Consider the following 26,299-nt stretch of genomic DNA (forward strand, 5'->3'; position numbering starts at 1 on the left):
ACCTCTTTAAAGACCTCATCTCCAAATATGGTTACATTCTGGGATACTGAGGGTTGGGAATTATACATATAAAATTTGAGAGGACATACTTCAGTCAAGAACACCAGGTTTCTTCAGTGATATCACTACAAATATCATCATCAAAGTTTTATTCAACTTGAGACTGCTGGCTTCTGGAAACTCCACATTTTGACAATGATATGCTTATATAAATCATTCTATAGATACCTAGTTTAGGGCAATAGTCATCTGTCTCTTGTTCATGGACAAAACAGAAGAGAAGATTTTAAGTTTAATCCACTTTATGTTTTGTAAGGGGAATATGTCAAGTGGTATCTTTTTTAATGAGACCATTTGAAAAGCATTTATTGTGACTAAAATAATAATTTGAAAAGAAATGCAGGCCATCCCTCATATAAAACTGGAGAAGCTCTCAGAGCTATATTTTTCTGACTCATTGAAATTTCTTCATCTGTTATCCTGCCTGCTCCTTTATTCCCAATTCACTTGTGATACTGGAGAAAATAAACTTTTAAAAAATCTTCAGCCAGACAATGTAGCTCAATCAAAATTAGAAATATGCAATATTCTTAAATAAGTTATAAAAGACTTCTTGGAATACTTCATCATAGTAAGATATTTTCTTCCTTCGTGCTGTCTCAATCATACTAATATTAAATACATTATTATTATTATTATTGCAAAACAAAAGCAACACTGTTATATTGTTGAGTTAAAGACACTTTGCTGAGAGCTTTATATTTCTTATTCCAGTTAATTTTCACAACAGCCCTATGAAATATGTATTATCAGTATTCCCATTAAGAAGATGAGAAAACCTAGGCTCTATTCATGGTCAAATTATTAACTACTTGTTTTCTCCTTGGTCCCAAATCTGTGTCCAACTCCTGATGGTCCAACAAATCAGTCTTCTATCCTACTTGATTAAATAATTCTGTTGCTGAGCCTTAAAACAGCCTCGCTCACTTTTGCTGAAAATCTGACTCACTAATCCAATCAAGCCCAAAGTTCAAGCTGGTCCACTGGATTGGTGTCTTCTTAACCTTCCCCATCTTCATATGCAGGAATGTCTGAAAGCTTGAGACAAGGGTAATTTTTTGACTCTTATACTAGTTGAGTTCAAGAAGAATTTTGATAAATCAGGATATTTTTCACTATACAGGTTTGGAAAAATCTTGTTATTAACAATATAACAAACAAGAGATGATCAGCTGATGAAATTTAATATATTTCTCTCTTTTCAAAAGCATCCAATTGGACCTACCCAAATTGAGCAGATTCTCAGATTAATGTCCCAATAAAAAATAGAACAGAATCTCTTACAGAAGCAGAATGTCATCAATAAAATAAAGACATTATCTATAATATTAAGAGGCCACCAAGTTCTTTTTCTTCTTAGGCCTTCCCAAAAGGAATTGTAGTCAAGTGTCCAAACCTTCAGCAACTCTGATACTATCTTTCTTTCTTTTCTTTTTTTAAAATTTTATTTATTTATTCATGAGAGACACAGAGAAAGAGAGAGACAGAGAGAGAGAGAGAGGCAGAGGCACAGGTAGAGGGAGACGCAGGCTCCATGCAGGGAGCCCGACATGGGACTCGATCCCGGGTCTCCAGGATGATGCCCTGGGTCAAAGGCAGACACTCAACAGCTGAGCCAGCCAGGCGTCCCTGATACTGTCTTTCTTTGAAGACACCACTCTGTTGCTCTCTTACGGGGCCAACACAGACCTTACTGAGCATGAAGACCACTCAGAACAATCTAGTTGACATTGAACTTCTATTTATTCGTTTGCTTTTTTTGTGTCTTTATTCATTTTTCCCTTGAATCAGGAATGAAAAGTGAGGCTATCTTAATTACATGAAGGTATTCTGAGGGACTCATCTCTCCATCAAGATTCCATGCTTCTTCACAGTCTGGTAAAAAAAAAAAAAAAAAACTAGCTGAAAACTATGTGGGAATTATTAAGATCATCGAATAAATATCAAAGCTGGAAGACTGCTAATTGACTTTATTTAGTATGTTCACCTCAATGTTGACTAAAAGTTTGGGAGTAAGAATTGTTAATAAATACATATTTATTTAAAAAGTGGGAGGAGGGAAACAGCATTTCTAGCAGGTAGGAACACTGCTCAAGGGTTACAGACAGCAGTGTGTAAATTCACACAAACTCATAAAAATGGCCTAACTGTATGTAATAGAACACGAGGTTTAGGCAAGCTCAGGCAACACCAGGTGCGTGGCACATGAGAGAATATTCCATATTGCAAATAAATTCAAGTGCATGCCCCCAGTGGAGAAAGTAAAAATGCAGACCTCATTATTATTAATAGAATTACTTTATGCCTCCCATCAAAATATATTTTTCTGCACTATCCCAGAGCTGATAGTAACAACATGCACGTTTTGTATCATTTCAGAAGATTCTCTTGTCATCTCCCACAGCTATGAAATGTCCACTCACTCAGAGTTCAATTATTAAAATGTATTTGTCAGTACTCCAGTAGCTATAAATCAATGCCAGGCACCTCAAATGGATATATTTTTGGTTCATGGTATGCTGCATGAGTCTTTCTCTGCACATACAGCGGGGAGAGGTAAAGAATAGAAGGAAGTAGGCTCTACTTCCAACTGATTAGAGATATTCCCACACTAGAACACCAGCACACTTACTATGTCCTAGACATTTTTCTAGGTGCTTATGTTGATTTATTTAGTCCTTGCACCAAAACAACAGGAGTAGAGTTATTATTATACTATGTTGCAGATAAAGAAACCAGGGCACACAAAGGATTAGTAATTTGCCAAGGTCACTTTTAATGGTAGGTGGAGCTGGGACTGAGCCAGGGTGATCTGACTTCAGAGCTTGTGTGTTTAGCACTCCATCCTATAGAAATGGCCATGGTGCACCCAGTACTCATCTACTTGGAGCTCCTTGCTAAGCAAAACATGACAGAACTATTCTCACATCAGAACACTTGAGCCATGTTCCCAAATCTATCATCAACTCAATGCAGGACCTTGGAAAATGCCTTTTAAACTACTTGACAATTAGTGTTGTCATGAGAACACATAGCAAGTGTGAAACATATTTGCACAGCTTTAAACACTATATAGATACAAAAGGCCCAAATTTTGTTTATTAAAAACATAGAGTTAAGGGGAATATTTCATTCTACCTTTGCTCAAACTTCATTTATTTATATAGTGTTGTCTTATTTATGTTATACATATGTAATATTTTTCTGTAACTTAGTTTCTAATAATTAAATACCTTTTAAAGATCCATCATGAGGAAAAATGTCATCTAATAATTTGCATTAATTTACATAATAAGTAAAATAAAAAGCAGTTATCAACATACTACCTAAAATCATTTCACATACCACTGGGGTTCAGGGTTGAGGGGCGCAGAATAGATCTTCCAGAGATCTATTATGGAAAATACACATATATGGAAATTTTCTTATTTTATTTTTTTATTTTTCTTTTCTTCTACCTTCATTTCTTTCTTTTCTTTTTTTTTATTCTTTCCTTTTTTCCTTTCTTTCACAAATACTTAATGAGTACATATAATGTGCCAAGCAAGGTTCTGGAAAACTAGAGAGAATTCAGAATTAAATATTTCATCAAGTTCCCTTCCTACCATAAAAATAATAAACTAACCACAGCTAGCATTAAGTATGATGCTGGAGGCTCTAAAGCAAGTATAATGAGGCAAAGAGAGAGCGAAGTAGGCATGGGGAGATCTTCTCCATCCTCTCCAGATCCCCTCTGAACACATTTCCACATACTTCTTTCCGTTTGGGGTCGGCCAGTGGGAAAGGCTCTGACAGGAGATGGCAAAGTAGAGTAAGGGGGTCTTTCTTCCCACTCTTTCCCTGCAAGGCCATTGGGTGGGGAAGTGGGCTTCGGTGTTCCCCAGTCAGCTCTCTGCATGCTGGTCACAAGGACCTGACTGTAAGGGGAAGGGGATGCTGTTTCAGACAGGGGGCCACAGAAGACCCCTTGAGATGCTGACATTTCTTCTTTGAAGCAAAGAACGTTGAAGGACAGAAAACAAGATAAATACAGATTTTCACTAAGCCATAATTCAAATCAGGTTTTTTCCTTCCAGGTCCCTTGGATACAAAATTCAGAGAAGAGTCATCAGAGAACCAAGGAGAGTGAGCTCAGGCATGTAGATTAAAAGCAAGAAAAGGGACATAGGAGATGAATAGACAGAGAGAAAAGCAGCTCAAGAAAGAGAGAGTGTGGAAAGGGACAGAACTTCTGCTTAGGGCCAACCATGCCATGGCCCAGTCTAAATCCTCCACTCCCAAGTTTATGAAGACCAAAGATTCCCAGTATCTGATGACCTGGTTTATCCACACATACAGCTACCATTTGTTACCTGCACATTAAGCCATAATTTTATTTTTAGTTTTCCAAGAAATGCTACTTGAAACTAAAAAAATAGTTTAGGTATTTTTGAGCTAAAAGTATTCTCCTTTTAATTCCCTTTGCTTTAGTTTCTCTTTTTCCTTAATTCTTTATGGCTGGAAGAATATAATTAATTCAACATGGTTGCTTAGGGACATTTTCCAGGTCCTGCTAGGCAAACTGTAGACATTTATTCAAAATTGGGCCTAGGGAATAGAATCTCAAGTAAATAATTTATTGTATTTGATATTAATTCCTCTAGATCATCTTACTTTTGTGAAAAATACATGCTAGTTTTCTTAGACAATGGGAAATATTTGTAGCATCACCTATTTCTGGAATATCTTTATCACCCCACAACTTGTGCTTAGACAAGCACAAATTGGAGTTCAGCATCTCAGGGCATTATTCTGAAAATGTGCTCATTTGACAAGGTTTTTTGAGCCTTATGGACTTTATCCAGAGCACAGTAAATTAAACTTTCTAGGATGAGAGAGAAATACATTTTTTATATTACAGTTATCAGGAACCTGCCTTTTGGGGAGCCCTTCACTCTAAAATTGGTGGCCACTCATTTGACCCATCTTCTGTGGTTAATCTGAAATTTTAAAATGTATGTTTTGCTGAATTTTGATATGGCAACGGTTCTTTATTTTTCTAAATAACCACTTTGAAAGAATGAGCTTGCAATTTAAAAACTAGTACTTATTATTTCAGAGCTTTCTAACATATGACTCAGGCTGAGGGCTTGCCACTCACTTACTTTTGGCCTGTGTGAACATTACCTCCCGAAAATCTACAGAAATGTTTATACATGCTATGTTAACTGTGGGCTCTTCTGAGGATTGACTGGAAATTAAATACTCTATGCCTTTTTTTTTTAGTTTGGATTACTATAAATTAAAGCAAAAATAGAAACTGTATTTTTAGAGTAAATTAGAGTTTACTTTGAAAAATGTACAGGAGCAAAAAAAAAATCTTTGCCACATTTCACAATAAATAAAATATTGTTAACAAATGTGCCAGTGTTTCTGTGGGCAGCTTATATTTTATTTGGGAGTTTTCATATAAGTAAGTAATCATAGAAAATGTGGCTTTGCTTAGCTCAGACTTTGGTTCTGTAATGGGCCTTAAAAACTATTTACATAAACTCTTCATTTTACTGACAAGAATATCCAGAGCTTGAAGAAAGGAGTGAATTGGCCAAGAATGGCTTAATCTCTTCTGAATTTATAGAGAGGTACCCCAGAGCCTCTCTCTCTGCCCTCCTCAAAGCTTTGATGAGGACAACTGAAGTGGGTCAGACCAGGGAGAATGACTGTCAGGAACAGCAGAGACCCTCAGGGACCAATGAAGGGGAAGATATCCATGGTGACACTCTAAGAAGACAGGACCCAGTAATTAAAGCTGTACATTGTCCCACCTAACCATAACAGGATCCCAGAACTGTAGTCTCCTCTTACAATGAATCTCATTCTCTGCCTGGCACTTCAATATAGAAGCTAGTGAGTGGTTTATCCTCTCTAAGGCTTTCTGTACAGCTGTGTTGAATGGTCACGGCACAGAGTGTTCACCCACAGGGGCATAAGGACTGAAGCTTAACATTCCCATCCCCCACTCACTAAGGCATGCTTTGTGGCATAGAAACATATTGAACCACCACAGAAATACTAAATTATGATCTTTCCAAATGGGATACCCTAATTCACCTACAGAAGTCATATGAACTGGTGGAGTCCTAGATAGATTCCATATTTGGAATGTCTTTTGGAAAAATCTACCTTTCAAGTGGGTAACGGCTAAATGACCTTCATTAACAAAAACGTTGACTTTTTTTTTTTTTTTTTTTTTTTTTTAGTTGTAGGAGTGAGAAGGAGGGTATCTATTCCTCCTTCTTTATGCCAATTCTTCATAAAATTTCTAAAGGAATATTTGGCCAGTTGACAGAATGTACAGGGCCCTGCCATTATAAATAGTCATTCGTGAATTTATAACCAGGGGCCATTTTTCATATTCCAGTAATGATTATTTCTATGAGATACTGTGGCATTTTCTTAAAGAAGGCACTTCTACAAATCCATGCCCTTGGACATGTTTTAATGCTTCAGTTGTGTTTTGACATTTTCATGTCTTCATTAGTGAACTCCTGCAAATCTCTTTTCCTTGAAACCATTGCTTGCCTCTACCACCTCTCTCAAGAGTCATTTGCTCACTGAAGAATTAGGGCAATTTTTATTACTCCCAACAATAAAATAATGTGATGTCTTTCTTTGTATGAACTATGAGGGATCCGTTATTCTTATTTATCCCCCCATCACACTGAGAATTCAAGTCAGTTTAATTTAATTCAATCCATTGAATCACAGAATGTTAACCCTGGAGCAGTATTTATAAAGTGGCAACCACATAGGCAGGACATTGTGCACTGTGCCCTCCTCTGTGGCCACCATGTACTTTTCCAATTTTCCCTTCATCTCCCGTCCACTGAAGATACCCGGCAGATACTACTAGGATATGTGTTGAATAACAGAATGAATGTATAAAATAATTACTTTTCTTTTCATCAATGGCACTTTCAAGAGCCCCAGCGTGAAATTGCTCTATGAGCATATGGCCCAATAAAACACAGCAAGGCAACAAGAAAAATCCAGAAAACTTGCTGGAGCTACATTCAAGCTGATCTTAAGCTTCTAAACCCCACATCTGCCTGTATATTGTTTCTGCAACTGGACTAGAGGCCGCTAGAGTGGCTGTTGTGAGTGCTGCCTACTAATCCTAAGTAGCCCAAACTCTCCCTTCCATCTGCAACTCTCCTCCTTCCCCATAATCAAACAAATCTCATGGGTGGTCATTAATACCTGATCTCAATCTTGCTTTCTTCCATTTTCACCTCTACCAAGATCTCCAAAATCTTTATATTCTAGGTTATTTATTACAATATAGTAGGAAAAAAAATACATTCATAAACTAAAGCACTGATCTCAACTAGGTGAGAAGGATGATGGAAACAATGAGGTGGGGGTGAAGAAAATAATAAGATCAAATTAATTCCAGATTGCTATTTAGGATCCTTTGCATGAAATGAACATGAGATCCTCTAACACTAGAGCTCTGTTTCACTTCTTTACCATAGACACTAAGGTCGTCTCTGAAGTAATAAGTGCTCTGTTGGCCTGAGGAAGTTAGTACAATTGGCACACCTTACACCAGAACCTGTGCAGGCTTTGTGAGTGATTAATCACCTCAACTAATTTTATTCTGATTATGATGACTACCTATAGTTAATTCCCCACATACATATATAAGACTTTCAAGGGCAGCTGTGGAAAGACATTCTTTGGTAATCTCTTCCTCTGGTCATGTAACCAATGGAGTCAGGAGCTTCTCCACATGCCTGAGATAAACTTGCCTGCTGAAGGCATAGCCCTTTTCCAGAGTTTCTATGCTGGATAGAAACAAAGATCACATGGACCTCTGTACTCCTCCACTTTCCGTCTTCTGCAGCAACTTAATAATCTGATTTACTACATTTTCATTTTCATGGGTGTGTTAAGATCTCTGAACAGAGCAGGATAATCAATGATTCTCTACCTTAACCTAAGATCTGAACGAATTAAGAAATGAGTGAAAGACAGTGGTCAAAATATCCCTTTATGACTAGTAATGGCTAAGGGAGAGATTTAACCCAGTATTAGAGTAAAACAGGCTTCTTAATACTATACCTACAAGTCAGGCTCCTTCCTCTCTATACCCTCCTCTGAGTCCCAGACCATGCAGGTAGGATTTGCGGAATGGAAGGGCAATGAAGAACCGCAACTCCCTGTGGGCACTTGTTCCCAAGAGGAGTTGATGAGCTGAGCTTTATTTTTCACATATTTCCTAGTCAGATTAGGCATTGGCCCTCCCCAGAGTGCTGAGTGAATAAAGGAGTGGAGAGGAGCCAGAAGTATTTAAGGAAAATCCCTTCTAATGTAAACCAGAGGTTGCGAAGAGGCAAATTGACCAGTGGCCAACCCTACAGACAGAAACTGAATCTGTTTCTAACTTTACATTCTCATCTAGAGTGACTTGTCTATCATTTTTTGGGGTCTATTTGGCCATTCCAGGAGCAGTCTCTGCCATTTCTGAGATAGAGGCAGCCATGGGTAAGGGTTTTATTTCCCCTTCAATAATATTTACTTCTGAACATTCCTGGCTAATTATACCACTTGGTCAACCAAATCAGGCTGGCCAAACCTCCCACAGGAGCCACTGTAGAAACTGCCCAGAGACTACTCACTTCAATAGCCTGAAAGCTGATCTGGAGTCACTGATCAGTCTAGACCCTCTGGCTCAGCACATGGAACCCTATGTAGGCTGGGCAGTTAACTTGTTCAGAGCCTTTTCATTTTCCAAATTGCTACCGTGGCACTAATTCCACTCTTCAGTTGAGATGGCCAATGGATGATTTGGCACACTTACCACCTCTGCTGTCTTCTGAAAAGCTCACTGGGTAGATGTTAGGGTAATAGTGTTAAGTTCCTGGGAATAAGGTAGAATGAGGATAAGTTAGACTGACATCCACAGGATCAGTCTGTATCAGATAAACACACAGTGACACCTATAGATGTGTTGCTAGTTATCATAGGTATTTTTGTATTATACTATATTATACATTCCCTTAGGACAGGGATGGATGTCATTTTACTTCACAGTTTCTTCTCAGTGTCTTGAAAGCTTCTTATAAGAGGAAGGACCTAGTGTGTCCTGGAGGGAACATGGGCTTCAGAGCTTAGGGGTGGGGTTCAGCTCTCTTAATGGTTTGGGGGCACATCCCTCCACCTTCCTGATCTTCAGCTTTTTCATATGCAAAATAAATACAAAACTACCTCCATGTTCTTATGGTGAGAATTGAATGAGATTACTTAAATTGTTTAGTACACTACCTGAATCACAGCAGCAAAAAGTTGATTGTACTAGATAAATTCTTATTATGATAATCGACCACATAATCAAAGAGATGGCCTTCAGGTTCACACTTTGGGTATCTTCTAAAGCAAAAATTTTGACCAAGGAGCTTAGCCTTCAAAGAATAGGCTTTACTCTAATTAGCTGAGTTATCATTCATTCTTTGTGCTTGTTCTCTGGTCTTGACCCTGTTTTAATGGTACCAGCCTAGAGTAGTGCCATCTTACAATGGAAGCAGAAATAGGAGCCATGTCAGTGTGAGATTTCCAGGGGGAAATAAAAGGAATAGGACTGCATAGTTTAAGAACCTATATGGGACAGCTGCTCACAATTCATTCAGTTAAAAAGTAGCAAACCAGCAATTTGAACCCATATCTGTCTGCTTCCAAAGCATTTACTCTTCCCACTAAACCATTTGCCAGGCTAGTTAGTAGGTATCATTCAGATAAACAAACATGGCTTCCATGGGTACATTAGCAAACAGAACTCTTAAATTAATGGTAAGTCTAAATATACTGAATAGTAATCTCTTACGTCCGTAATATTTTCTAGGCAGTCATGGAGCCATGGGGGGAGGGGAGGGATATCAGATAAATGGACTGACTATAAATAAATTTTACTTCTTTTATTTGTGCCTTCTCAGTCTTTATTCCAACATTCTCCTAAACTGACCTCCCTGCATCCACAACAGTGTCTTTCCAATTCATCCAAATTTTAAATACTATTGTGCTTTGATATATAGTAAATGCTGGGTAAGTACATGCAGGATAAAAATATGAACTTATAGCCAGCATATTCTAAGTTAAAATCTTGCCTTTATGCTTTCCTTACAACATACTGATACCTCTTCATTGCCTTTAGGTTGTTGGAATTCAAGATACTCATCTGTAATCATACTATATGTCCAAGTCATACTGAAATTTTTACATAGCCCCAAACATACTTTTCCTCAATATCTTTATACATGCCTATTCCTGGGATACTCTTCTCACATTCTCTTTGTTTCCTATTCATTGATTTTCCTATCCATTTAATATAGAAGGAGGCCTTCTCCAAACTCTTATAAGACGAAGATAGGTAACTACTTTTTGCTTTTTCGTTAACCTATCTAGTGATATTTATCAACCTCTATCCTCTCCATATCTACCTATCTCCATTAAAATACAAGTATTTTGGTTTTTTATTTTTTTTAATTTTATTTATTCATTCTTGAGAGACACACAGAAAGAGAGAGAGAGAGAGGCAGAGACACAGGCAGAGGGAGAAGCAGGCTCGATGCAGGAAGCCTGACGTGGGACTCAATCCCAGGATTCCAGGATCACGCCCTGGGCTGAAGGTGGTGCTAAAACACTGAGCCACCCGGGGTTCCCAAAATACAAGTATTTTGAGAGCAGCTATTCTTTCTGGGATAGCACTATGTCTAAGCTCAGTAAGGGTTTGTTGAATGAACAAATAAGTCAGTCACTGAGCAAGGTCACAGACATGAATATGAAAGTGTTTGGAAGAAATTGGCAGGATAGTACATGTGCACTGAGTCCAAAATCCTGAGAGGGTTCAACCTGATAGTTCCCCTACAGTCTTTGCCATTTTACACATGCATCTCCTAGGGAGTTTTTAGGCCATCTTTATCAACAAGAATCAAATCAACAAGTAAGGAAATTAAATGTATTTGTTGAATTAAATTTGAATTGAACAAGCAGGAACTTTTTAAAGACATAATCTTTATATTCAAAAGTTATAGATCATTTTAGATCTCAACAATAAACTGGTAGAAGTTATCTAAGAAGATATTCATCCAAAAAATATTGAGTGCCTGCTCTGTGTTAGCAGAGTGCTAGAAAATGAGGTTATCAAGGTGAATAATACTCACTCTACATCTGTAGGTTTCATTTTTCTCACCTTAAAATAAGGATTTTAGAAAGTACCTATCTCATTGAATTACTGTGAGGCTGAAATGAGTTTATTCATATAGTTGTTTAGAATAATGCTGTCTCAGAGTAAGCATTCAATAAATGTCAGCTATGGTGAGGTGGTGATGAAGATAAGATAAGTATGATGACGACGATGGTGCTACCACATGCAGCTTACAATCTCATAGGAATGACACACTTAACTGAATTACTGTTCTATACTGTGAAAGGACCATAGAAGAGGAATTAAAAATGGTAACCGCATAACAAAGAGAGTAATCACTTCTGCCTGGTGCTGGCAAAAAAGATAAAACTGATCAAAAAATCTTCATTGAAGAAGAGACAAATCTGACCCTTAAAGAATTAATAGGGAGCAACCTAAGTGTCCATCAACAGATACATGGATAGAGAAAAAATGGGTACATGTACATATATGCACACTGGAATACTACTCAGCCATAAAAAAGAATGAGATTTTGCCATTTATAAAAACAGGGATGGATCTAGAGAATATTACGCTAAATGAAAGGAGTCAGAAACAGAAAGACACATACCATATGATTTCACTTACACATGGAATCTAAAAAACAAAACAAATGAATAAACAAAACAAAATGGAAACAGACTCATAAATGGTGATTGCCAAAAGGGAAAGGGTAGAGGGATGGATGGAAAAATAGAAGGGGATTAAGAGGTATAAACTTCCAGTTATAAAATAAATAAGTCAGTAATTTAAAGTACCGCATAGGGAATACAGACAATAATATTGTAACTTTGCATGGTAACAAATTGTAACTATACTTATTATGGTGAGCATTTCATAATGTATACAAAGTTGAATCACTGTGTTGTATACCTGAAACTAATATAATACTGTATGTCAATTATACTTCAATTTAAAATAAAAAGATTTAGTAGGAGTTTGCAGGCAGTTGAAAAACTTGTCTTCAGGTTCTCAAGGATTTCAATCCTGTTTTTATCCCTCTATAATAAGAAGAATCTTTTCCATATATGAAGGTCTTAACAGCTGGGCTGCTCATCAGGAGAAAGACAAATGTAGAGGTACAGGAAATAAGTTTCCTCCCCACTAAGGTTTATTTGTCTATTCCAATTTTTCATAAAATATTTTTTATTTGAAATTCTTTTTTTAAAGGATTTTATTTATTTATTAATGAGAGATACAGAGAGAGCGGCAGAGCCACAGGCAGAGGGAGAAGCAGGCTCCATGCAGGGAGCCGGAGGTGGGACTCGATCTTCGGTCTCCAGGATCAGGCCCTGGGCTGAAGGCGGTGCTAAACCGCTAAGCCACCCAGGCTGCCCTTCATAAAATAATTTTAAAGTATTTCAATAAAATGTGTTAATTAGGTTGAAGTCTGGATATATTTTTAAATTTAATTTTTTAATGGCTCACCTATCAAAAAGAGATTATCTACCTAATTATTTTCATGGCACCTATCACAGGTATCTTCTTGCTTTGACAAATGCATTCTAGTTTTAGGCAAAACATATGTGCCAAGAAAATTACAGTGTCTGTCAAGCGTGGAGGAATCTGGAGTACACACTTTGCTATGGAATCATTCAACATAGAGTTTAAGAATATGGACACTGTCCTAAGATGAAATTGTAGGTCCTTGTGAAGATTTTTCAACCCCTTTAACTTTGTATTTACTGATATTTAAAAAAAAAATCAAATAGATATCAAGTCAAAGAGGTCCCCTCACTCCATGTTATTCAACTGTTTTAATTCTAATGTGAGGATTGCTGTAACAGTATTCATATCCCAGGAATGAGCCTTTCTCCTGCTACAGCAATAATACTTCATCTTTAACAAGTATGGAAAGTATGATGGTCCAAACAGGTCCCCCTTTTCAGGAGGACAACTGCCTCAGAGCCAAGCTTGTAAAGCTATAATAGGCCTTAATTAGCCTCTAGTATTTTCACCCTTTCATTTGAATGTCCTCACTATCTAAAGTTTGTTCTATTGCTTTCTTTCTTTTTTTATTTTTATGTTGTAAAGTCATTATAAATCCACAGCAAATAAACTAGCCAGAGATTAATACCACTGGCAACAATATAACAACAGTAGATATAAAAAATACAGCTGGAATCCACCATAAACGGGTGAAACTGAGCTCCAAAGAGTGCTTCACTGTTCAGTTCATAAAAGGCTAAATGCTGTCAGCCCAGCCACAGGAGGACAATGAAACTGGCTTTCCCGGACAGGCACAGCAACTCATTGATCAACTCTGTCACTTCAGACAGAGTTAGCAAAGGGAAATAGATCTCTCTCCTTCCACTCTGGCAGTAGGAAGCCAGGGAAGGCATGGAAAGAGAGAAGAGGGCATGATGTGTAAATATTAAGGCAAGCAGCCAGGCTTGTGGAGAACCATCGGGAAATCTCAGATGAACCTGCTTTGGGATACTCAGTATAATCCATCACTCACTACATGGAACCCTGCTGCACCCTCAAAGCCTGTTTCATAGGTGGCTAAGTGATACAGTTTAGAGACCAGGAAAGTGAGGACCAGACTTTTAAGTTGGTAGTCAAATATAAAAATATATACTTATAGGAAAATTAGAAAATGTACTGCAATAGGATTGTTTCAGAAAGTCTAGATACCATGGTTGGCAAATCCATGAGATACTAAATTTTCCAAACAGATTAAAGTATGTAAAAAAATTGCTGATGGCAGATGTCTATTTATTTCATTCATGGATTTATTATATGTAACTATATAACTAACCACACACACACACACACACACACACACACACACAATGTGCTTAGCCTTTTCCTAGATACTAAGATTTAGGCTTCACACAAAGCATAATGAAAGTGTGGCAAAACAGAGATAACTAACATGTTTTGAGATTAGCTCAGGCAGGAAGCTTGAGGGACTCTTGGAAGACAGAGCATTTAAGTTGGATAAGTTGGATCTTAAAGCCTAAGTAAGATTTCAATAGGCTAAGTGGAAGGCAACAGGATGTTTCAGAAGAAACAGCACAAGGGATGCCACAAGGCTGTGAATGTGCATTCAGATAGGAGCAGACCGATAAAGTTAGAGCATGGGTAGGTAGAAGGGGGCAGTGGAAGGTAAAAACAGAAAAGTGAGAACACGCACCACACTAGAACTTTGAAATTTGCCCTCTAGGCAGTGGAAGCAGTTGAAAGTTTGTGCAAGAGGACATGATATGTTTTAGGATAGGTATACATCAGTAGAAAGGATCAATTACAGGAGCAAGACTGAGAGCAGTAAGATCACTTAGGAGGTTACTGTGATATCACTGAAAGAGGGATTAAAAGACAAAATAGATTGAACTAGTTATTCATTAGATCTGGAGTTTGATGAATGGATAAAGAAGATGTGGTCAATATATACAATGGAATATTATTCAACCATTAAAATGACAAATACCCACCATTTGCTTCAACGTGGATAGAACTGGAGGATATTATGCTGAGTGAAGTAAGTCAATCGGAGAAGGACAAACATTATATGGTCTCAGTCATTCGGAGAATATAAAAAATTGTGAAAGGGATTAAAGGGGAAAAGAGAGAAAATGAATGGGATATAACAGAGAGGGTGAAAAACCATGAGAGACTCCTAACTCTGGGAAACAAACAAGGGGTAGTGAAAGGGGAGGTAGGCGGGGGATTAGGTGGCTGGGTGATGGGCACACGGGGGCACTTGACGGGATGAGCCCTGGGTGTTATGCTATATTTTGGCAAATTGAACTCCAATAAAGAAATACACACACACAAAAATGATCTGGAGTTTGAAGGAGAAGAGAGTTTTAGATCTACGGCTCTCAAACTTTGATATGTTTGTGAATCATTGGTCTTGTTAAAATGCAGATTCTCATTCAGTAGGTCTGGGTGGAGACAAAGACTGTATTTCTAACAAACTGCTTGTTCATTAGTCCCATACTTTGAGTAGCAAGGTTTGGGACCACCCCAGGGATACTATCCTTGAGAGGCCATGATGTTTCACTGAATGAGATATGTTTGGATCGTATGATGCTACTGACTTCATTACTGGACACTCAGTGTGAGGCACCCCAGCCAAGAGTTAGAAATTGGATTGTTTAGAAGGTAAAACTAAAGCTTGACTTTAAGAGTTGGAAATCATGGGAGGGGAAGAAAAAGGCCAAACCTGAGTGGACAAGATTGTCCAGGGAGAGAGAATGGTGAAACAAGGATTAAAAACAGTGCATTAGGGGAAATCTAGAACAAAAGGAGCACTTAAATAATTACTCATTGATGGAATGAATGAATGTGTCTATATTTAAAAAGCAAATGGGAAGGAAATAAAGAACCAGAAAAGAGAGAAGAAGCAGTTAAGAGGAGCTAGACAGGGATGTGTAGGTGGCTCAACAGTTGAGCATCTGCCTTTGACTCAGGATATGATCCCGGATTCCCAGAATCAGGTCTCACATCGTGCTTCCCACATGGAGCCTGCTTCTCTCTTTGCCTGTGTCTCTGCCTCTCTCTCTCTGTCTCTCATGAATAAATAAATAAAGTCTTTAAAGAGAGAGAGAGATTGAAGCTCGACAGCTGAGTCACAGAAGGCAAAGGAGGGAAGGTGCCTGCTGAACAAGAAAAGCTCAGGAATCCTAACTGTCAGAGAGGGCTGGCATGGTCTTACACACAGCTGTACTGGTCGTGCGCCACCCAGACTTCTCCAGGATTGGAGCTCCCATGCTCCCAGATGCTGATAGAATTGGCCATGATGACTCAGCCGAATCTTTTTCTGCAAATTACCTTCCCCAGAAAACAGGAGCCCCACTCGTTTATCCCCCTTTCCTTTAGGTACAATAACTGGCCCCTGGTAGGATAGAAAGGCTGAGACCCTTGCCTCAAAGTGCTACTCTTCCAAAGGGGCACCCAGCTCTCGAGAAGCTCATGGGAATCAGTTGAAGCCTTGCTGAACCTGCAGGACAGTCTGGCTCCTCCTGCCCAGGCCTGCTGCCTTCACTCCCTCACAGGTGGTGTTTCTAAGAGCACTCCCCAGTAAAATTTCATCACATAGTCTGTTTCCCAGAAACCTGACCTGAGGCAGATGTGGAGTTTATTCCTAGAGATTAAATTGCAGAAATCATTCATATTTGGAACTGCATCTCCCTTGGCCTTTTCCTGAACTGCGATCTCACTCCTTCACCTCAATCGCCCTTTGTGTTTCTGCTATTGAAACTGTCCCAGTTAGGTGCTACCACACCATATGTGCAGAACAGCCTGGCAAACTTGGAGGGGGGGCATTTACTACAATAAGGTCACATTCCCAGCTGTTGTGTCATGTCTTCCACATCTTCTTTCATCCTCCTCCGCCTCCTTATTTTACAGAGAACTGTTTACGTACAAACTCCCTCCTTCCTTGTTTCTATTATCCACCTGCTGTTGCAGAAAACTGCCTTTATCTTATGTACACTTTAAAATGGAAGGACATGCAGCCCACTAATTAAATTTGCAGATCAAGCTAAAATGAAAGGCATAGAAAAACCACTAAGGACCAGCAAGTAACATAAAGGAGCTGCACAGCTTAGAAATATGGGCAGGAAATTACCAAATGAGCCTCAGCATGGAGACCTGAAAGCTAATCCAGCTGGAGGAAAAGAACCTGAAACACGGCTATTTAAATTTCCAGGGAGAAACCTGGAAAGCACAAGACCAGCAGGAAGGGGAGAAAAAAAAAAAAAAAAGAAGAGGAAGGTGATATTTAGACACTTCAACATAAGCTTATGGTACAGTGAGCAGAATAAAAAACAGAGTGCATTTCTTGGCTGTATTTTAAGTCACATTACCACACATGGCTGCAAGGTGATCCCTACACGGAGCTGCCATGTGGTAGCACGAGGGTGGCTTTCAAGGGCTTGGGTAATTGACTGAAGTAGACAAACAAGGGGCACTGGAAAACAGGAACTGAAACAATCGAGGGATGGGAGTGACTGAACTGCAAGAAAAGGAGATGTGTTTGACATAGGTAATTCATCTGGTGCCAAGGGGGAATAAAGATGAAGATGAGCATGGGAACAACATGGGCCCTAATGAGGAGAAGCCTCTGCTGGAGTGTTGCATGTCAAAATGGGACTAAGGCTGGGAGAAGAAAAGGCAGTTTTGAAAAGCTGACAAGTACTTTCAAATGGGTGGCAACCATGGCATAGTCATCCAAAGGGAGCTGTAAGAGAAGCCCCTTCGATGATGCACCCAAGACTGTGAAAACAGCCTTTGGAGGCCAAGTCTGAATGAATCTAAGACCAGCTTCTGACATTCTGACAAGGTTCCATCATCATCAGTCCAGGTACAGAGTCAGTCAGATAACATCTGGTCTATTTTCATATTTTTAATAGATTCAAGAAAAATGGTTTAACAAGCAGAACATGTGTCTAGAAGTACAGTTGATGTTTCATTAGCCCAGAAGCTTATATAGGGCTGGCACCTTCTCTCACTCATCTCTGTATCCCAAGTGTTTAGTGCAATAAATAGACTTATTCAATGTGTTCTGAATTAATGAATGATGGAAAACTGGGTTCAAAAAATATATATTCTTGCAGGGAATTTCCAGCCCACATTTCTGGCAGTCTACAGGCTCAGCACTTCTGGGCTCTTTGGGAATTTTCCCCAAAGCGGCTGTATTCCAGAAAGAGATTTGTGCTTCTTTTGCTGTCCTGGGCTCATAGTATCCTTTTTCAGGGGTAGAAAACCCCTCAGCATGAGGTTGGGCAGGCTCCCACATTTAAAAATTAGATAGCTTCTTCCTTTCTAAAGTCCAAGTGAGAAACGGAAGAAGTTGATGGGAAGTGTTCATTAATTTATTGAACAAATGTTAGGATGCTGTACAGTTAAGCAGTTTAAGAGCATGGGACTAAGAGCCAGATGGCGAGATTTCAAATTCTGTCTCCGCTACTTCCTAATTGGTTATGTCCTTTGGCAAGTTATCCAACCTCACTGTGTTTCAGTTTCTTCATTTGTAAAATAAGAATAATAATAGCTCTTGATGAATGAGGTCGTTGTGAGGATTAAATGAAATAATCCATGTAAAGAATTTAGAATTCTGATCAGTAAATCTTTCCTGTGTGTGTGTGTGTGTGTGTGTGTGTGTGTGTGTGTGTGTTGAGCACTTACCATGGGCTAAGGCACTCCTATACACTCCCACACACTGAGGAGACAAGGTATTAGTCAGACTCTAAGCAAGGAAGTAAGTAAAGACTATAATTTCAAATGGAGATGAGTTCCATGAAAAAAATAAAATGACATAAGGTTCTGGAGACTGACTCAGGTGCCATATTTGAATAGCCAGAGAAATACTCTGAAAAAGTCTGACTTGAGATCTGAATGACCAGAAGGAGCCAACCATGGTCTGGGGCAGAGGAACACCATGTGGAGATTCTGACTTAAGGGGGAAATAGGCTTGTCATATTCAAGGAAGACAGAGCCACAAGGCCTTATGACGAGAGAGTATAGGTAGATGAACTCCAGGAGGTAAGCAAGGGCCAGACTATAGGCAGAGTCTCATCACCCAAGATAATGACTTTGGATTTTCATTTTAATGCAATGGAAAGCCACTGGAGACATTTGAACAGAGAGTAGCATGATCTGATTCAAATGTTTAAAGGATCACTCTGACTTCTGTCTACAGAGTAGACTATATGGCCCAAGGGAAGAAGCAGAGGAACGAGGTGGAAGTGACTGGCTATTGCAGAATCCAGATTAAATACCATTTGAGATAGGGTATAGCAGTAGAGATAGAAGAATATGATAGGTTTAAATATATTTTAGAATAGAACTAATTGGACATTCTCTCAGATAAAATGTGGTAGGAAGTTGAAAATAAAGAACCTATTAATATCTTCAGTGTCCAGAACTTGATTAAACCCAGAATATTTAATTTTTTAAAAACGTTCAAAACAATGATTATATATAGTGCCTAACTTTAAGTAGCTTTAAAACTACATTCCTCAGGATCCTGGCAGGAAACAGCATCCCACTCAGACTTTAATAAAGAAATAATCTACAGAGGCATGAGCAAAATGAAAAGAACCAGCAAGGTGGGTAGAGAACATGGAAACTATCAAAAGTGAAAAGAATTGGCCACCACCACTTCTACATCTGAAAAGGTAAAGGGAGGAAATAATATTAACAAGGTCCAGTGAAACCTGGAGCCATGGAACTGAGCCACCTGGCAGGAGATATAGTCCTGGAGGGACATGTCACTGCCACAAGCTGTGGCCCAGAGCACAAAGGATGTGAAAGTAGGGAGTAAATGTTTTGACCTCTCTCCTCTCACACTTTAATCTCCAGTTACTGCCTTCCATACCCAAACCCAACTGGAATGCAGACAGCAAAGAGCCTGCATGATAATATGTATTGTCAGCCTCCCCAAAGTACAGAACAGGATAAAAGAAAGCATAGGATAGATATGGGTTCATTGAGAGCACAGAGCAAAAGTTAAATTAAAGCATACAAACATACAAAATTGTTAAAGAAGAAAGAAAATACAATCTGGAACCAAGTATAACCTACCTTCAGGGTTTTTACACAGGCTCAGCCTAGACCCAGCCAGTGTCCAATGCAAATTCTTCCATGCAAAGGACTCAAGGATACAAGATTTCCCTTCTTCTCAAGGTAGCCACTACCTGTTCCCCTTCAAGGGTGTGGTGGGGTGGGGCAGAACCATGGCTACAGAGGGTCTTTTAATATCCTTGTTATCTCTGAGGCAAAATGCAGAGTTATTATTGCCAGTGGCTATGGGGAAATATATAGGGGATAATACAAAATAACTAGGACAAGGAAGTTATAAAACTCACAGTTCTGGGGCACCTAGGAGGCTCAGTAGGTTAAGTGTCTGCCTTTGGCTCAGGTCATGATCCTGGGGTCCCAGGATAAGGTCCCGTGTTGGGCTCCCTGCTCAGCAGGGATCCTGCTTCTTCCTCTTCCTCTGCCCCTCTCCCCTCCTCATGGGCACCCTCTCTCCTTCTCTCTCATAAATAAATAAATAAATACATACATACATGCATACATACATACATACATACTCTTAAAAACAAAAACAAAAACCTCACAGTTTTAACTGCTATGGCCATGAATCTATGGTGCCTGAATCCCTGTGAGACTATAAATGAAAGACCCAGGGATCTGTCTTTTGCTTTTTTTGTCTCTATCTCTCTGAAGCAACATAAAATCAGCTCAGTAGCCCCCTCCCTCCTAGCCTAGATAATACATAACTCCATGTTTTAATAGAACACCTTGACCAAAAAATACCCATCTCATCTCTCCAAAGAGCTGGAAATACCACTATGTCAGGATTCCATACAACTGTTGGTGAAAAAAAGTTTTCAGGACTCTCTGGGCTCTTATTCCTCTCATCTGTATCACCATCCTTATCCAAATCTACATTTCACCCAACTGCCTAACACTAAGCAGCTGTGCATGTTCAGGTCATAGTCTCTGAGGAGCTCCTTGTTTTCCCATGGAATGTGACTTGCCTCATCATCTTACAGCCTGCCTCCACTTTGTCTTCTTATCATATCAGAGGCTAGGGATGCCTGTATGCACAATAAATCAATGGCATTTTAAACTTTCCCTGTGGCCTCAATTACTATGCATCTTAGTGCAGCTTGCTGTGCTGATCATCTTTATGATTTAACCTAAATTTTTAATGCTCCATCTCAGTGCAAAGAAATAGGATTTTTTATGAAAATGTAACTTTTAGTTTAGCCCACCAGACAATTGCTGAATAGGTCATGAAATCCTGTTAGAATTTACCATCTAGACTATAAACTCAACGAAGACATAGATCATGTCTGCCTTAAACATTACTATATTCCCTAGAGCTTATCAACATACCTAGTATACAGTTAGTGCTTAATAAATACTGATGAATACTGAATAGCAAATTAGTTTGCAAATGACATTTTCTAGCATCATTCCTGCCTCTGCCACCTTAAGTTGGTACAAACATGCATGCACACACATGTACACTCATTCTTTCTTCTTACTCATACACATAAAATGCCTTCAGTGCTACTTAAAGCCATGTTTAGCTAAAGGTATACAGAGACTTATCAATGGAAGAAAGCAGAGAATATTCCTTTAAAAAGAATGAGACAACAAAGCTTTCCCTTGGCAATGGTCCCAGGAATAGTACAACCCCCATCACTCTCAAGCTCTGTCTCTGCCAGTTCAGAGAATCTGTGCTCTGAGAGCCTTTGCCTATTTGCTTCCTCTCCACAATCAGTGGGAGGAATTCAGTTCAATCTCTTCATTCACTACTACCTTTGCTTCATCAAGTTTTTAATAGAGTAGGGCTTTTCCTCTCAAGGAATTCCACAACTTTTATTGGACATTCCAGAGCAAGCATCTGTATATCCTTGTTCCAATCTTCCTCTCCCCAAAAGCCTTCCCTGTATCTCCTCCCTCACCCTACGAAGGCCCATTTTGTATTTCTCCCACCTATCCCCACCCCTAGCCCCATCCTTACTCTGCATGTGGTATATTTGGTCCTTATGTAGTGATTATCTTTGCCTTGCTTAACTGCATATCTATTTCATAACTAGACTATAAACTCCTTGAGGAAATGCCCTGTCTTTTCATCTTTATATTCCCCACACATATGCCGCCTCCAATCAGAAATATGGTCTTCTCTTTGGTCCCAGAGCTGCCGTTTCTTTCCAGCTTTGATCTGTCAAAAGAAATATTATTTGGAAGAGGGATCTAAAAATAGAAAAAACAAAACAGTCAGGTTGAACCCATGAAAGTAAAATGCTCCCTGAGAAGTGCACTTGCAGAGCTCTAGGTTAAATGCTATTTGAATCCTGGAGATGGATTTCCTCTGGGAGTTCCTGCTTACCTTCCTCAGGCATTAACCGGTGTTGGCCCAACACCAGAAGCAGTGTGGTCCCTGTCTCCAAGCAGCATAGCACAGCAGGCTAGGGGCTGGACAGAGACAGCAATGATATATTAACAGCATCCTCATGTTGTAGTCTGTGATTACACCTTGCACATACTGGGTGGTGAAGAAAGAGTCTAATAATACTTAGAAGAAAGAAAAAAATAGAAAAGAGAGACCTTGCATTTATATATATGGCTTAATATTGAAGAGTATTTCCATTGTTATAGCTGATATTCACAACAGCTTTGTGAAGCAGGCTGGTTAGTTATTATCTCCCATTTTATAGATGAGGACACTGAGGATTAATATTTTAATTACTTGCCTAAGGCTACATAGCTATAAATGGTAGAGTCAAGTTTCAAAACTAGGCCTCTTGACTCCTAGACTTGAAACTACCACACAAGTTTCAAATCTTTTGGGAAGATTTGAGAGAGGAAATGAGATTTCTCTAAAAAATTCTACTTCACTTCCTAAGTAATGTAAGTAGGCAAGGAGAGTGGATATCATAGAAATGGCCCTCCAGGGGACAGAAGACTAAGAAACTTCTTATTATGAATTCCAAGGTCGGGCCTCTGAGATCCACATTTGAGTTCGCGGTGCCACTTAAAACCAGAAGCATTTCCACCTTATTGCTTCAAATTTTACCAGAACTGGGACTATTCCATGAACAAAAGCTGCTCTAGAACAATAGAAGGCTTCTCACAGCATAAACCAAAATGCAGATGCCTACATAAGAGAAGCTCTATTCTAGCCCAGACCTCAGCAGTAAAGGCCAACCAACCACTCTTTTATCCTTTATGCACTAGTGCCATAGCTCATCTGCTTCTACAAAGCAATGGATAATTTATGCAATTTCCTTATGTAAGATCTTAAAGAATATCCAATGTAAACCTGCACATTTTCAGGTTCTGCTACTTAGAAATGCAAATTATTTACATGCTTGCCTTTGATATGTTGTTATTATATCTCATTACCAACAATTGGGATTTCCTGTAAGAGAAAATTGTACATCTTTCCTATGAAGATACATTTTAATAAAGCATAAAAATTTTCAACACTCAATTATTCATAGTTGTATAGGGAATACTTAAGATTCTATTTACCAGAAAAAAAAATCTATGCAGAGATGTATGCCTGTATTTTGTTGCCCAGGGGAATAGCATGTGCAGAATTCAGATTTGCATAGCCAGAGATGTTGCTAGATCTGAGACTTTTTCCCTCCTCTTCCAACCGTCTAAAACTTCTGGCTTTTAAAAATAGTTGTTATGTGTATGGATCTGAGATGAGGATGACAAAATCCTTCATGGTGTCAGAAGAATGCCATTTGCTAATCTGAAGTAATGGAGGCTACTTGGACAGAATTCACATTCATTTAAGCTGTACAAAAGGAAAGGAAGAAGAGACTTTGAATTCAAAACATTAAAGAGAAATTGGTAGAGGTTTGGAAGCTTGACTAGAACACCTTAAATTAATATTTAAACTGAATTCTGAATACTAGCAGGGCCATGAGAGAATCTACCAGAATTCAAAAGTCTAAGAATATAGAGCAACCTAGGATTTGAGCTAGACCACCTGGCAATTCTTCTGCCTTCACTCATTGAATGACAAGCATTAGGTGGATTCTATGGAAAAGAAATAGAATAAACAAATACTTGGGCTCAGAACCAGCATGCCAAAAGGTAAACTGTTATTATATTTGGCTGAAAAGTTCAGTACCTAGAACAAGGGGTGAGAGTCAAGGCTAGAAAGACAGGTGGGGAATGTCTCAGGAATCCCCAAGCCACTTTCAGTTTCAGTAGTTTGCTTAGAAGAACTCAGAAAAGTTGGTTTAACTCATGATTTCTGTTTATTTCAACAAAAGGATACAGACTAAAATCAGCAAATCTTAGCAAGTACATGGGGCAGAGTCCAGGAGAGACAAGGTACAAACTTCCCATTGTCCTCTCCCAATGGAGTCCTAGGGACAGCACTTAATTCTGCCAGTAGCAATGTGTGACAACAGGTATGGAGTATGACCAACCAGGGAAGCTCACTCATGCTCTGATATCCATGTTTTTTTTTTTTAATATAAAGATTTTATTTATTTATTCATGAGCGACAGAGACAGAGAGAGAGGCAGAGACACAGGCAGAGGGAGAAGCAGGCTCCATGCAGGGAGCCTGACTTGGGACTTGATCCCGGGACTCCAGGATCACACCCTGGGCCAAAGGTAGGCGCCAAACCGCTGAGCCACCCAGGGATCTCTGATATCCATGGTTTTTATTGAGGGTCAGTCACATAGGCCTACGGCACCTTTCTGATGACCTTAATACCCAGTTTTCAGCCTCTCCAGAGATAGAGAGCATGGCCCAAAGCACCCACCATAAATCACACTCTTAGCACACACTATCTGTGCAAGATCCGCAGATACATAAAAACACTCTTGTCAGGCAGGATAATCTAAGGACTTAGGGGTTATCTTCAAGACACTGTCAAGTGCCAGTCCTTTCTTTAGTATGTACAGATTTGAGAAACTTAGAGCTCCTTAGTTAATTCTTTACTGCACAGGGACTAAAACATGGAGGGCTTCACGGGAATCCTTGAATGCCAGAGGGAGAATAGATAGCTTACTCTAATAACAGAATTTATAATGGTTAAAGGAGAAAAGGTAAAAAACTAGAGAACCAATTTTAAATGTTTGTACTTATCCAACTAAGATATTCTGAAAAAGTATAAGTTCCAAGGAGCATTTTAAAACAGGAATTACATGATGACATTTATGTAATGTTTAATCGGGCAGCAATGTGCAAGACTGCACTAAATTATCAAGAATAGGAAAGCTTCAATCCCAACATATTAAAACTTCAGTCAAGAAAGCACAGTAAACTCTCACCACAGATCATTGCTTGTACGTAGAGATGATCCCAGCATTTGGTAAGAGGCTATAATAATTGGTCTCTTGAAATGATTTCTAACTCCATGTGTTTAAAATGATATTCTACTAAAAATAAATGCTGCAGTAATATAATAATTTTTAAAATAACTATTTTTCCTGATTTCTATTTCTTTTTTTTTTTCCATTTGGCCTGTTTCACCATTCCAGCTGTCAAGCTGTTTTCAAGGACTTAGGAAATGACTGTGACAGTCCCAAGAACAGAGAAGGGGAGAAGGAGAGAGAGGAGGGAGCCTCTTCTTTGATTTTTATGCATTAAAAGCTTAGGCACTTGAAAAGGTACATATAAAAATATATATACATTTATAAATAATATATAAATAATTTTATATATGTATATATAAATAGTATGTAAAGATATAAAATATTTTTATATATATAAACAAATCAGCTTGACCTAGCCTTTAGTCTCAAGGATGCCCTACTGAAAGGAAAAAATGTCAGAAATGAAAAGGGAGTCATGGTTTTGTGTGTCCCAGGGGGAGGAGCTCAAGACCAGCTCCGGGAGGTGGCATGTGCTGTAAAGAACTGAATAGATGGAAAGTAGGATAACTCCATGATGCCTAGAAAAGTTCTTATAGATAGGACTTAGAGAACCTCAGAGACTTGCCTAGACCTCAAACACAGTCTAGAAGAATGACATGCATACCTCTAAGAGTAGCTGGAATGTGGCAACGCTAGTGGCCAGACTGAAAGTTGCCAGGTAGATGTAAACAGATGTCTCTAGGGACTCTTCTTTGTACCTCACACCAAGCCCTGGATGGAACAATAGGGGTCTCAGAGGAGGCCTGTATAATTACATGACAAAGAGGACCCAGTGGGCCTTGTGTCATAATGCTTTGCTATGAAATCAACTCTCTGGGATGTAACAAAATTCAGGGAAAATTTTAGAGTTTGACTCCCAGATTGAAATGATTTTTCTGACACTCTCCAACAGAGTGGCACATTAAAGAAACTGTCTGGTTACAGGAACAAATTAAGCTATACCTCTCACACATGTTAAGCTATACCCCCACATATGTGGGGCCAGATCCTATACTGGCTCTATGACTTCCTTACAATTTGTAAGGAAGTAAAGTGAGTTCCCCCATCACCCTGTGCCTACTGGCCTCCAGCGCATCATATATAAAAATTGTTTAGGTATCTGTCTCACTGAGATGAACTTTCGGAGGGAAGGAATTAG

General features: G+C 39.0%; 1 long non-coding RNA gene across 1 annotated transcript; it reads right to left on the reverse strand.

The window, feature by feature from the left end:
- Window positions 1-1,784: 1,784 nt before the first annotated feature.
- On the reverse strand, window positions 1,785-25,921 carry LOC144295504 (uncharacterized). The gene is made up of 4 exons (XR_013362636.1): window positions 25,766-25,921; window positions 22,143-22,228; window positions 8,903-8,962; window positions 1,785-1,935 (listed from the first exon to the last, which is right to left on the reverse strand). It is a non-coding gene; the product is annotated as an uncharacterized LOC144295504 (long non-coding RNA).
- Between the last annotated feature and the right edge of the window lie 378 nt (window positions 25,922-26,299).

This window comes from Canis aureus, chromosome 23, assembly GCF_053574225.1.
Source record: "Canis aureus isolate CA01 chromosome 23, VMU_Caureus_v.1.0, whole genome shotgun sequence".
NCBI lineage: Eukaryota > Metazoa > Chordata > Mammalia > Carnivora > Canidae > Canis > Canis aureus.